Below are 13,873 nucleotides of genomic sequence, written 5' to 3' on the forward strand. Positions count from 1 at the left end.
CCCCATCTCGAGTTTTTGTAAGGAGGGACTGAAATAATACATGTCATGTGCTTGGCAGACAAACCGCACTTGACAGCTTACACGCCAGGGCGGGTCGGAGTGCAGTCTGTCTGGTCTTTAATGCTCCCAGATTCTCCTCCATAGCACCCTCTCATCACACGCGGCTCCAGCACACGCCCCTGTGCCTGGGGTGCGCAACCCGGGGCCCGCTAACAACAGTGTGTAGTCTTAGCTCTCCTTCCACACACAGTCTCCCTCTCAGCGGGCACCAACCTGGAACAGCCCTCCTAAAAAGCTGGCACGATCCTCGGAGATGAACATCAAAAAGGCAGCCAAAGGACCACCGCTCTCTTCCCATTTTAGATTAAGTAGCAAAGGAGATGAAACTTTTAGGGTTCAATCTCAAAATTTGCATGTAGTAGGGTGTGGAAGACAGTAAAAAGAATCTAGCCCCCTTCATCACCAAGATAACTGTCAGCTGTCAGCTTCGGAATGAAATAAATCAGTCACACATGGGCAAGTATTAGACTCAAAATTAGAATCAATACGTGCATCGAGGCGACAGTAGTTAAGTAGTTAGTGGGGCTGGGGGGTGGGCTGAGGGGTTATGCTTACTAAATACGGAGTTTCTGTTTGGGATGAATGAGAGGTTCTAGAAACATATCAATGGTGATGGTTGCACTACACTGTGAAAGTGGTTCTTGTCCTGAGTTGTACACTAAATGGCAAGAATTGTCATTTAAATCTCGCCCTCGGCGCAGGGTGCAGGAGCGCATATCCCTCAGCGAGTGAGACTTGGAAGCCGCGCCCAGCTGTCGGCGAGTCCACTATGATCTTAGCGTCGGGGGAGGACGTGGTGGCTTCCTAGTTCATGACCAGACATCACGTCCTTGGACGGTGGCCAGGCTGAGGAAGACCGTGAACACACGGGCATGGAGAAAGGGGAGCAAGCGCCGTCAGGCTTGAGGCACACCGATATCCGCATGGAAAGCCTGCGCTACGAGAGGTGGTAGCGCTTTTGCATAATCACTTTGTAGAGTACATGGGTTTCTATCAAAGAGTAATATCGTTATTGGGGGAATCGTGCAAGCAGGGCAGGGAGGATTTTACTCACACACGGAGACACATGATAGCTAGTGCCAGGACAGACCTCCTCCCTGGCACTGGGTAAAAACCACGGAATCTCACAAAATACCGGGGCGATGCAAAACTCAAAAGTGCGAGGAGGGAAAGTTTCTGGTCTAGAAGACCTTGATATTATCAACCTTGATATTCATGTGTTGGAAAGAAAAGGGAGTGGTCTATTTTTCTGGAGAAAAAGAAAAGCGAGAGAGAGGGAGAAGGATGAAAACAGAATAGTGCAAAAAAATTGAAGAGATCTCAAAAAATAAAAATCTACTCTTGCTAGAAATGGCCCAGATGAAGCAGAAGCAAACATGGTGAGGTGTGTCTTTGGCATTTCCACGTGAAACCCCCTTTAAAACTTGCCCCAAGCATTGTGAAACTCTTCAGCTGCTATCAACTGTCATGACCTCATCTTTTCAAGCAGCTTATTCTGTTCAGGAACCCTGGTGGTGTATTGGGTCACTAACCGAAAGGTCGACAGTTCGAAACCATCAGTTGCCTCTGCTGGAGAAAGTTGTGGGTTTCTACTCCCACGAAGACTGAGAGTCTTGGAAAGCTACAAGGCCAGTTCCACCCTGTCCTACGCGGTGGCTATGAATCGGAATCAACTCCATGGCAGTGAATTTAGACTTTATTTATTTATTTTGTTAACGGCTGTTCACAAGTCAAAACCATTCATTTTGGCAGAGCCTGACACCAGCATGCCTCAGAGGAGCAGCTCACTGATCGACCCTGGGCTTGTTCAAACGCAATGCAGTTCAACTCAACTCACTGCCTGATATCAAGTCAATGTGACTCATGGCGACCCTACGAGGAAGGGGGGGGGGGGACAGCACTGTCCTTGTGAGATCCTGACACTCTAACTCTTTACAGGAGTGAAAAGCCCTGTCTTCCATCTGCAGAGTGGCTGATGGTTTGGAATTGCTTACCTTCCAGAATGAAGCCCAGAGCCTGACCACTGTGCCACTAGGGCTCCGGAGTGGTGGTAATGGTCACGCATACACACAAACTCCCTCAACTGTTTTCTCTCTCTTGCTCTGTCAGGTAGAACACAAACATTTTAAGTAATGTCTCACACAGTGTCTGTTGTTTTGTATGCACTTCAAATTAATTTCTTATGGACATAAAGGTTGCTTAGAAACAGAAAGAGTAGGGGCATAGAGATAATAACTCTTGCAATGGTTTATTGGGGGTGTGGGGATGGTGGGAGATAGGAAGGGAGAAGCGACTTTGGAAAATCAATCTGAGAGGTGGAGGGAGCACCAGACTGGATTATGATTTTATATATATATATGTATATATATATATATATATACAACCCATTGTAAAAGTGATTTAACCATGGAAGTGTATGATATGTGAATACATCACAAAAGTCACTGAAAAAAAAAGAATGTTGCTATAATGTGAAAAATGTAGCCAGTGTCATTGAACAATATATATAGCAATTGTTTAATGGGAATCTAATTTGCTATGTAAACCCTCACCAAAACACAATAACATTTAAAAGAAAAAAAACGTTTAAAATGGAACTGTTACCAAAAATAGAAGATAAATGAATTAGTAAAATAAATAACTATTAAATCATGTGATAGACAAACAAAAGGAAAAAAATAGAACAGGACAATAAACTTCTCTATGAAATTAAGGAGCTCTGGTGATGTAGTGGTTATGGGTGGGGTTGCTAACCTCAAGGTCAGCTGTTTGAAACCACTAGCTGCTCCTTGAGAGAAAGCTGAGGCTTTCTCCTCCCACAGAGAATTAAAGTCTCAGGAACCCATAGGGGCAGTCCCATCTTGTCACACAGGGTTGCTGGGAGTTGTAATCCACTCGATGGCAGTGAGTTCATCAAAGCAAACAACTTAAATAGCAGTATGAAAGAAGTTATTGGGAAACAAAAACAGGGGGTAGAAAAAGAAAAGAAAGAAGGTGAGGCAGGAAAGAAAGAAGAGAGGGAGGTTCCTCTAGGGCATGAATTTTAAGTGTTCTTACTAATGTCCTCATTTTAACGCATTTAAAACGTCACATATGGCTAAACCTTCCTTACCTCACTTCCTTGCCCATCTTCTACAGCCCTAGTGTTGTGATAAGGTTGGGATTGTGGTACTTGTGCTACAGCCGCACTGGACAACCCAGACTCGTGGCTACCAGTCTCCAGCTGTTCCTTTGGACTGGATCAAGCTTTCAGACGAGTAAGCCTGGCCTCTGGTCTACGTCCGGAGCCAGTGTGCGCGTGCAGGCATGCGCGTCATGTAGGCAGCGCGATGAGGGCGTCGTCATCGCTCGTTTGTACGGTCGCTCTGTTTCTGTCATCTTTCCAGGGTACGACTGCCAAGGTCTTGGACTCTTCATTTGGTAGAGTCTAATTCCGTTCTCTTGACAAAGAGCTAAGGTTACACTTAGCAAAGGTTACCATTTACGTGAGACATGAAGCCTGCGAGCATAATTCATCACCAAAGTAAAACCCTCAGCTATTTTCCCCTCAAGGACACCCACAGCGCTACCTCAAAGCCAGAGGAACACTAGGCTGGGTCACCAGTGGGACCTGCATGGGCTCTTCATCCACGTTTTCACTCTGACCCTCTGGTGTGGTATTACTGCTGATCAGTGGAGCACAGGCGGGTGGGGTGGGGGTGGGGGGCATGAATGTTTTCTCTTGAAAACCTGCTTTTCTGCCCTTTAGGAGAAAACACACGGGGATCAAATATAAAGATGACAGTGGCTTTAGCAAAAGAACCAATATTTTAAGGGTGAGCTTTCTTTCTGAAATTCTTCCTTTTCCAGAAGTCGAGAGGGTATTTGTGCATTTGGTTTAGTTTTATCACTCCAGTGAGTTCTGTAGTTTGTTCTTATCGTTCCTCAGCACCGGTGACCGTTTAAGTCGTTTCTAAGGTTGGGCCATCATCTTTCATCTTCGATACCCATAGTACGACTGCTTTTGCTTTGGGCTCCAACATTCATCATCCTTTCTCCTACCCTCTAACGGAATCTCGCTTATTCTACTAATCCTGAAAAAGGAAAAACATGGAATGCACACAGCTAACCAAGAAGTTTTAAAAAATAGAGAGAGAGAGGGCAAGTATTCGAATTACAAGAAATCTCAGCAACCAACAATTCTCATTAGATATCACTGAAACCTCAGGGTGAGGGTGGGGTTTTAACCAAGGTCATGTAACTAATGAATGACAGACCTAAAACCAGAATTCAGATTCCTTTAATCCTGGCTCAGTGCTCTCTTTCCAACATAACCTCTCTGTAGTTTTATTCATTTCTATATAGTTTCATTTACACTACCACCACTGGCATAGCCCAAAGTAAGAGTCGGGGCATTTCTTGTTCCTGAATCAAGTTATCACTATCTTCTTTCCTAGTTGGAAGATCAGGAGCAAGAGATGTAAAGTCTTGGCTGGCCCCTCTACCTCATGGGTGAGACGACAGCATAGGCTGGCTGGTGCCTTGCCCATGAAGCTGGATTGTTTGTGCTTAGAACAAGAAACATCTGGAACATTAGGAAGTCCAGTATTATTTTCTTTGTAAGGGTTGGATTTTTCTCTTTTCTGTCTCACCAGCAAAAATCTGGATCATACCTACCACCTAAACAATTGTTTTAAGTTTCTCCTTAAAAAACAACAACAACCAAGGCGGGTAGAGGAAATCCTGACCTTGTGCACCTGCCGAACTTAAGATTATTTATAAGATGTGCTTCCTCCAAGAACCTCCCAACGTTTCATACTCATTCTCACATCTAATTCTTCTTGTCTCAGGAGGGGAAGTATTTCATTTCATCTTCCTGCCACAGAGTTGCCCTGCTGCTGCTTACAAGGCTTCTCCCCAGAGTTTGCTTCTTAAAGGTTAGACTCTCTGGAAGCCACAAACATTCTCAGCCAAAGTCTGAGCTGGCAAAACAAATTCATTAGTTCAGCAAATATTTATCAAGCATATCCTAGCCTATGTGCCTGGCATTGTTACAGGCACTAGGGATAAGGGAATGAACAAAACAGACCAAGGCTCCGCCCGCATGCGGCTTACATACAAGCAAAAGGATTACTGTTTCATTATCCAATGAATTCAAAATCATAAGCACACACTCTCTTGATGAAAGAAAAAAAAGTATACTAGAGTCTCCACTACTCAAATGAATATTCATCATTTCAAGTTTATTGGGTATTCAGGAGCCTGTGTACTACAGGACTGCACTAGAAGGAGACTTGAATGCTTCTGCCAACAGATCCTATCAGGCAAGTAATGCAATTCCTCTGAAATCTGTTTTTGTGCTCTCAAGATGTAAGACAAGAATGGTTCTCGTGATGTTTTGCCCTCCAATTCCGCAATTGTTTATTCTGGTAGGGCAGTATGAGGACTTACTGCCAAGGGCAGAAGAGAAGAGTCTTTCTATAGTTGTTGTTAGGTGCCATCGGGTTGTTCCGACCCTTCGTGGCCTTATGCACAACAGAACGAAACACTGCCTGGTCCTGAGCCAGCCTCCAATTGCTCCTATATCTAGCACAATGTTGCACGCATGGTTTCACAGCCCCTCTGCTTTACCGAGCATGACGTCCTTCTCCAGGGACGGGTCTCTCCTGACATGATCACCATCCTTGCCTCTAAAGAACACTTTGGCCATACCTCTATCAAGACAAATTCGTTTGTCCTTTTAGCAGTTCATAGTACTTTCAATATTCTTCTCCAGCAGGAGGGCGTAGGATGCCTCGTAGGGCTTGATCAAGTACATTGTAGCCAAATGGAATTAATGAAAGCCGAATAAAGGTCAAACATGATAGTGGGACAAGAGGTAAATAAAAGAAAATAGAGGAAAGAACTTGGAAGCAAAGGACATTTATAGAGGTATAAATACAGGCATGTACATATGTAAATATACTTATATATAACAATAGGGAAATATATTTATGTACATCTATTCATAGGATTAGTATTAAGGTAGCAGATGGACATTGGGCCTCTACTCAAGTACTCTCTCAGTGCAAGAACACTTTATTCTAATAAACTAAAATTATGTGATGCTCACCTTCCCAACATGATTGCTAAAGACAAGATGGATTCTAAGCAAATGTAGTGAAGAAAGCTGATGGTGCCCAGTTATCAAAAGATATAGCATCTGGGGTCCTAAAGGCTTGAAGATAAACAAGCAGTCATTTAGCAGGGAAGAAACAAAGTCCACATGAAAAAAGCACACCAGACTGTGTGATCATGAGGTGTCAATGGGATCAGTTATCAGGTAACAGAAGACGCAGAAAAAATAATCATATCGATGTGAAGGAGGTGCTGGGGTGGGGGCGGGAAGAGTAGAGACCCAAAGCCCATCTGTAGACAATTGGACATCCCCTCACAGAGGGTCACAAGGAAGGGATGAGCCAGCCAGGGTGCAGTATAGCACTGATGAAACACACAACATTCCTCTAGTTCTTCAATACTCCCCCACCCACCTCCACAATCATGATCCCAACTCTACCTTACAAATCTGGCTAGAAGAACACAGCTTACCCCAGATCCTGGATGCTTCCTCCCCCCAACTACCATGATCCGAATTCTACCTTGCAGGGCTGGATAGGACAGAGGCTGTACACTGGTACATATGAGGGCTGGAGGTACAGGGAATCCAGGGTGGATGATACCTTCAGGACCAAGGGTGTGAGGGGTGATGCTGGGAGAGTGGAGGGTGAGTGGGTTGGAAAGGGGGAACTGATTACAAGGATCCACATGTGACCTCTTCCCTTGGAGAGGGACAGCAGAGAAGGGGGGGAAGGGAGACTCCGGATAGGCCAAGATATGACAAAGTAACGATGTATAAATTACCAAGGGCACATGAGGGAGGGGGGAGGGGGGAGGGAGGGGAAAAAAAAAAGAGGACCTGATGCAAAGGGCTTAAGTGGAGAGCAAATGCTTTGAGAATGATTGGGGCAGGGAATGTATGGATGTGCTTTATACAATTGATGTATGTATATGTATGGATTGTGATAAGAGTTCTATGAGTCCCTAATAAAATGTAAAAAAAGAAAAAAAAAACAAATCTGGCTAGACCAGAGCATGTGCACTGACACAGATAAGAGCTCACGGAATCCAGGACAGACAAACCCCTCAGGAACAGTAATGGGAGTAGCGATACCATGAGGGCAGGGGGGAGGTGTGGGGAAAAAGGGGGAACTGATCACAATGATCGATGTATAACTGCCGCCCTGCCCCACCCCGCACCAAAAAAAGAGGACAAACAACAGAAACAAGGGTGAAGAGAGACAGTGGTCAGTGTAAGACATGAAAATAATAATTTATAATTTATGAAGGATTCAAGAGGGAGTGTGTTAGTCTGGGTAGACCAGAGAAACAAATTCATAAACACGCATATGTATATAAGGGAGAGGTTCATATGCAAGAGGAATTGGACATTGAGAAAACAGCCCAACCCAGTCCAGTCCAAGGCCATAAGTCTGATATTAGCCCATATGTCCAATACCAATCTATAAAGTCCTCTTCAGACTCATGAAACACACGTAATGAAGCCAAATGCAGGACAATCACAAGCCAGTAGGTAGAAAGTCTTTGGGTCCAGTGGTGTTGTAAGCATCTCAGTGCTGGCAGGGGTCTCTCTGTGGCTTCTCAGGCTTCCAAGATCTGGTTGCATTCACGTGGCTTGTCTTTTGCAACGTCTTCCAGAGAGTGAGCAGAGTCTCCCACCTCTAAGGAGGAAGTACCGGATTTTGTACATACATCCATTGTGTAAAGCACATTTGTACATTCATTGCCCTCATCGTTCTCAAAACTTTTGCTTTCCACCCAAGCCCCTGGTATCAGGTTCTTATTTTTCCCTCTCCCTCCCCACTCCCCCCTCCCTCATGAGCCCTTGATAATTTATAAATTATTATTTTGTCATATCTTGCTCTGTCCCATGTCTCCCTTTTATTTTGTCATATCTTGCTCTGTCCCATGTCTCCCTGTGTCCCCCAGGGAGAAGGTCACATGTAGATCCTTGAAATGAGTTCCCCCTTTCCAACCCACCCTCCCTTCACCCACCCAGTATCGCCACTCACACCCCTGGTCCTGAGGGGATCATCCACCCTGGATTCCCTGTGTTTTCAGTTTCCATCTGTACCAGTGTACATCCTCTGGTCTAGCCAGACTTGCAAGGTAGGATTTGGATCATGACAGTGAGGGGTGGGGGGAGCATTTAGGAACTAGAGAAAAAGAGGGACCAGACTTCAACCCAGTGCTCCAAGATGTGAATGCAACATGCCGGTGTGGAGTAGGGAACCAGTGGAGAGGTCTGGGGGTTCGACCCCAACCCCAACTAATAAGTGGACACCTGCCCCTCCCCTCAGAAGAATTTATTTCAAAGGATGGCACTGAATCTACAGCTCTGGAAGAGGGACATATCTGATCAGAGCACACAGGAACAGATGAAGGGAGAGAGTGGAGCATATCATGGCCCACCAGGCTGTGAGGTTGATGTTCCCAATTAGAGCAGCCAATCCACAGAGAGGACCACATGGCCAGCCCCACTATGAGGCGTGATGCCTCTCACTGACCCATAGCCCTATAGGGGACAACACCAGAGACACAGTGTGGGAACTGCACCCGATCAGATCCCGCCACGCCGAGGCAAAACATTAAGGGGGTGCAACAGAACAGCAAGGGAATGGAGCGGCGAGGTCCCCAGGGAATGCTCTAGGTAGACTTTGGGGCCAGGGCGTGGTGCCCCAATAGAGTGGACTGGAAGACACTCCTAAAGGCCAACAAACAATCGTTGAACTAACTACAAGCTTTTTTTTCCCTGTTGTGTTTTGGGTTTTTTTTTTTTGTCATTGGTTTGTTGTTGTAGTTGTTTTGTTGTATATTGTTGCTTGGTTTTGCTCTGTCTTGTTTTTGTGCATGTTATTATCTCCGCAGGTCTGTCTAAATAAGATAGGCTGGATGAACAATCTGGAGGAGAAAACAACGGGACAGACAGTTCTGCGGGGACATGGGAGAGGGGGGGGTGGGAGGGAAAGGTAGTGGTGTTAACAAACCCAGGTACAAGGGAACAACAAGTGATCCAAATCGATGGTGAGGAGGGTTTAGGAGGCCTGGTAGGGCGAGATCAAGGGTAATGTAACCAGGAGGAATTGCTGAAACCCTGGTGGGGACTGACCATGATAGTGGGACAGGAGGGAAGTCAAAGGAAATAGAGGAAATTGCTGGGAGGCAAAGGGCATTTATAAACTCAATTCTTTTTTTTTTTTTCAAACGAGTTGCTTTAATTCCAGATGGTACAGAATTCTGGGCATCACAAAGACTGAGCAGCTCTGGCAGGTTCTGCACTGGGTTCACTCTGACCTCACAGCTAAGACAGAAATGGCTGAGTGAGAAGAACTAAACATTGTATGATTTTTCTTCTTTTTTACAAAAGTTTATTCTTAAATGTACAGCAGGCTCCAAGACAACACTTCATTCTAACTATAAGTGGCAACAAAAGTTGTAGTAGGGAATCCAGATGTCTACACAGGAACGGGATCAAGGGCCATCATTGCCTCAGCCACCAAGAACAGCTTACTTTTTGCCAGATTTCTTAATTCCACCTGTGGCCAGGGGCCCTTCCCCGCGGCCTTCGCCTTTAGCTCCTCCAGTTTCTTTTGTTCTTCTTTCTGTTTCTGCTTGAAAGCCTTCTCTTCCTCGTCCATCTCCTTGTTCTGTTTCTTGGGTTGTTTCAGGGGCTTCTTCTTGCCACCTTCGCGGCCCGACATGGCGCCTTAAACTCAATTCTTAAAGCAGTCAAGTTCAACTCTTATTTAGCTTATCTAAATCCTTATCTAATCTATTCTATGGATACAAAAATATGGGATTAGGCCTCTGAGAGCATCAAAACAGATCCATGCTTCCTTCTGTCAGACATTTTCCTTCAGCAGCCTGGTTTCCGAGAAATTCAAATGGCGATTTCTACCCGAGCCCAAAACATACATTAAAAACATTCATTTTCGCCATTTCACACAGGAATAACCAAAGACTACAACCAAACAAAATAAACAAAGCTTTAACTTCCTATATTCTTTCTAGAAAACAACTCAGTAAACGGCAAGGATATATCTGACTTCTGGCTAACCAAAGAAGAAGCACTGCTTTGAGGCAGAAGTCAAGCAAACATCTACTCTCCATTCTTATGATTTGTCTCTCCAGTACCCCACTCCCGAGGTACCATAATGTGCTACTCTGCATAGACTAGAGAAACAATTTCATAAACATGCATATGTATATATGTATATAAGAGGAATTGAACATTGAGAAAACAGGGAGGGAGAGTGGAGGAAGGAGGAAGAAAATGAGGAGCTGATACCAAGGGCTCCAGCAGAAAGGAAATGTTTTGAAAAAGATGATGGCAACATGTATACAAATGTGCTCGACACAATGGATATATGGATAGTTATAAGAGCTGTAAGAGCCCCCAACAATATGACTAAATATAGAACTTTGTTGTGGGAATCAGGTGATGTTCAGGGTGTTAAAAAAAGACCAAATATATATTCTTTGCCAGCACCAAAATTCAAATACATTAATATTAATAAATGTTAATAAATGCATCATTGTTAGTTTCTATAGCACTCACTTTTATTTGTGGATCAGGGCTGAGGGAAATAGCAAAAAATGACACAGTACAGGGACAATTACTAAGAGCATTTTCCCAGGCAATAAGATAAGGAAACTTGGTGGCACGTTGGGTTAAGCATTGGACTGATAAGTGCAAGGTTGGTGGTTTGAACTCAATGGTCACTCTGCAAAAGAAAGATAAGCCTGTCTACTTCTGTAAACATTTACAGTCTCAGAAATCCTAAGAAACAGGTCTACTTTATCATATACCCGAAACCAAACTCACTGCTATGAAGTCAAAGCTGACTCATAGCGAACCCTCTTTTGGTTTCCTAAACTGTAATTATTTGTGGGAGTAGAAAGCCCAGTCTTTCTCCCATTCTAACTCATAGCAGTACTAAAAGTCTTATTTGACTCAATGGCAGTGGGTTAAGCCAATAATCTATAATCAATCAATGGGTATGTTTTTCACACCTACTATGTACTCAACACTAGGCTGGATACTTTGAGGATAGGCGATATATGGCAAGATGCCTGATCTTGAGGAGCTTCCAAGCATGATAGTAAATCATTAAAAGCAGGAGGATATTAAAGAGGTTCTAAATTCCTAAGGTCACCGTGAGTCAGAACTGAGTTGATAGAAGTGAGCAAATTCACGAGAATTAAAAAAAACCAAAACTAGATTGTGAACTACGATGCTGTTGTCGAGTCAGTCTGACTCACAGCGACCCTGTGCACACAGAAGGAAACACTGCCTGGTCCTGTGCCGTCCATCCCCAGAGTGTTTCTTAGGTTGGGGCCCATCGATGCAGCTGCTGTGTTACTCCATCTTATTGAAGTCTTTCTTCTTTTTGCTGCCCGCCACCTGGCCAAGCATGATGTCCTTCTCCAGGGACTGGTTCCACCAGACAACACCCAAAGGATAGGAGATGAAGTCTCGCCATCCTTGCCTCTAAGGAGCACTCTGGCTGGGCTTCTTCAAGACATCCAAACGCACCTGCTCAGTCATCGAGTGAATCAAGGGCTATCCCACAAGAATTTCTTTGGAAAAGCTTCCCCCATTCACCTCTAGTCTGTATCTTGACTCTGTAGGCTTCTTTTTGTACCGAAACCCCAAATATTGAAAAGGAACACACTCTGGGTTCCTCGAGGAAGTGAAAGCTCCTGTTTCGACGTGGTGAAAATCAGAGACACAGAATTCTGTGGGGGAAGAATTAGAGAGATGGAAACACTGACTTTAGAAGCATTTGTACTCCTAGTTAGTCTCAAACACATTAAGCTAAATGTGGTTATTAAACCTCAAGATGAGAAAAAGTTTTTTTAAAGATGGAGAAAAACACATACCGTAGTATTAAAAGATTATATTAAGATAGAGAAAGCTAACACAGCTGGAGAATAGTTCAAAAACAATAAGTCTATATTTTGATACTTTTATTTAGTAAAGGTTTCTGTTTTCATAGGAATTACTTCTAACTTCCCTTCATATGTGTCCTCTTGAAACTGACTTCACTAAGCCTAACATTTCTCAGGTTCATCTATGTGGTAACATGTATCTCTATGACTGAGTAATATACAGATTTATTTTAATGCTACAAAACTTATTTAAAAGTATTCTCTAAATTCCCAACCCCCCGGCTATGCAATTGATTCCAATTTCTAGCGATCCTACAGAACAGAGTAGAATTGCTTCATGGGGTCTTTGAGGCTGTTTTGTTCTCTGAGAAAGAGAGTAGATTACCTCATCTTTCTCCCACGGAGCAACTGTTGGCTGCAAACCACTGACTTTTCAGTTAGCAGCTTGACCCACTACGCTACCAGAGTTTCTCCATGAACGTAAATCAACTGCTATCAAGTCAACTCCCACTGGTGGCCTCATGAGTTCGCCTCTGTTCCCTGCAGCGTAGCTGGAGAGTGTGAACCAAGGACCTCACAATTAGCAACCAAATGCTTAACTCACAGTGGTACCATGGTTTCAAGCCATGTAGTATTAAAAGAGTATATGCTAAGATTATAAAAAGCTAATTCTATTGATCGTATTAAACACTAGATGATGGTAAGTCAAAAAGCATTAGTATAAAATCATAGAAACCTTTATTAAACAAAAACATCACAATGTGAAACTTTTGTTTCTTAACATGTCCTTCCTATAGGTCTATACACTTCTGAAGGCAATGTTTGTGTCTCTCTCTGAGCAAATAATCAGAGAAGACAGCTTATATGGAGAAGAATGTGGCATCAGGATTGAAGGAGGGCTTATTAACATGCAGATAACAACACAACCTTGCTTGCTGAACATGAGGAAAACTTGAAGCACTTGCTTCAATGATTGCAGGGGTTTTTGTTGTTTTTTTAAAGGAAAATTATATTACCATTTATTTCAATTTTTCTACAAATGTTTTGAAGCTTTCATATATATATATATACACACATACATATACATATTATATACATACACATTCTGTTTTTAAATGATGATAATTTTTTTTAAATTTATTATTTATTATTTTTTTAGCAATTTATTGGGGCTCATACAATTCTTATCACAGTTCAATGACAAATATTTTTAAAAACATTTTATTAGGGGCTCATACAACTCAACACAATCCATACATATACATACATCAATTGTATAAAGCACATCTGCACATTTCCTGCCCCAATCATTCTCAAAGCATTTGCTCTCCACTCAAGCCCCCTGCATCAGGTCCTCTTTTTTTCCCCCCTCTCTCCCCGCTCCCCCCTCCCTCATGTGCCCTTGGTAATTTATACATTGTTATTTTGGATGACAAATATTTTTAGAGGTGTTAATTACCTAATGAGCAGCTTTTTTTTATTCTTCAGCTTTTTTTTTTCACTTAAAAAATCCTGTTTTGTGGCCCTTACATCTCTTTTAACAATCCATATGTCAATTGATCAAGCACATTTGTTCATATGTTGCCACCATTTTTAAAAATCATTTTATTAGGGGCTCATACAACTCATCACAATCCATACATAGGTCAATTGTATAAAGCGCATTTGTACATTCATTGCCCTCATCATTCTCAAATCATTTGCTCTTCACTTAAGCCCCTGGCATCAGCTCCTCATTTTCCCCTCCCTCTCCTTCCCCTTCCCTCATGAACCCTTGATAATTTATAAATTATTATTTTGTCATATCGTGTCCTGTCTGACGTCT

The 13,873-nt window shown here is 43.2% G+C and overlaps 1 protein-coding gene and 1 long non-coding RNA gene across 8 annotated transcripts in view; one reads left to right on the forward strand and one right to left on the reverse strand.

The window, feature by feature from the left end:
• Positions 1-13,873, reverse strand: part of LOC142439319 (uncharacterized) — a 75,372-nt gene that overhangs the window by 14,417 nt on the left and 47,082 nt on the right. For 3 of the 5 annotated variants that reach the window (XR_012782845.1, XR_012782844.1, XR_012782843.1), the window contains one exon: positions 9,502-11,895. The exons of 1 other annotated variant lie outside the window; for it this stretch is intronic. This is a non-coding gene — a long non-coding RNA (uncharacterized LOC142439319). Of the gene's footprint in view, positions 1-2,509; positions 4,134-9,501; positions 11,896-13,873 lie in introns of those variants that run through there. One more of the 5 variants, XR_012782847.1, reaches the window with a different exon arrangement.
• MYOT (myotilin) overlaps positions 1-13,873 on the forward strand; it is a 69,365-nt gene that overhangs the window by 10,099 nt on the left and 45,393 nt on the right. The window contains exon 2 of one of the 3 annotated variants that reach the window (XM_075541596.1): positions 10,168-10,302. The exons of the other annotated variants lie outside the window; for them this stretch is intronic. The gene's annotated coding sequence lies outside the window, so the exon portion shown is untranslated. The remainder of the gene's footprint in view (positions 1-10,167; positions 10,303-13,873) is intronic. 3 annotated transcript variants of the gene reach the window in all.

This window comes from Tenrec ecaudatus, chromosome 2 (assembly GCF_050624435.1).
Source record: "Tenrec ecaudatus isolate mTenEca1 chromosome 2, mTenEca1.hap1, whole genome shotgun sequence".
In the NCBI taxonomy this organism is placed as follows: Eukaryota; Metazoa; Chordata; class Mammalia; order Afrosoricida; family Tenrecidae; genus Tenrec; species Tenrec ecaudatus.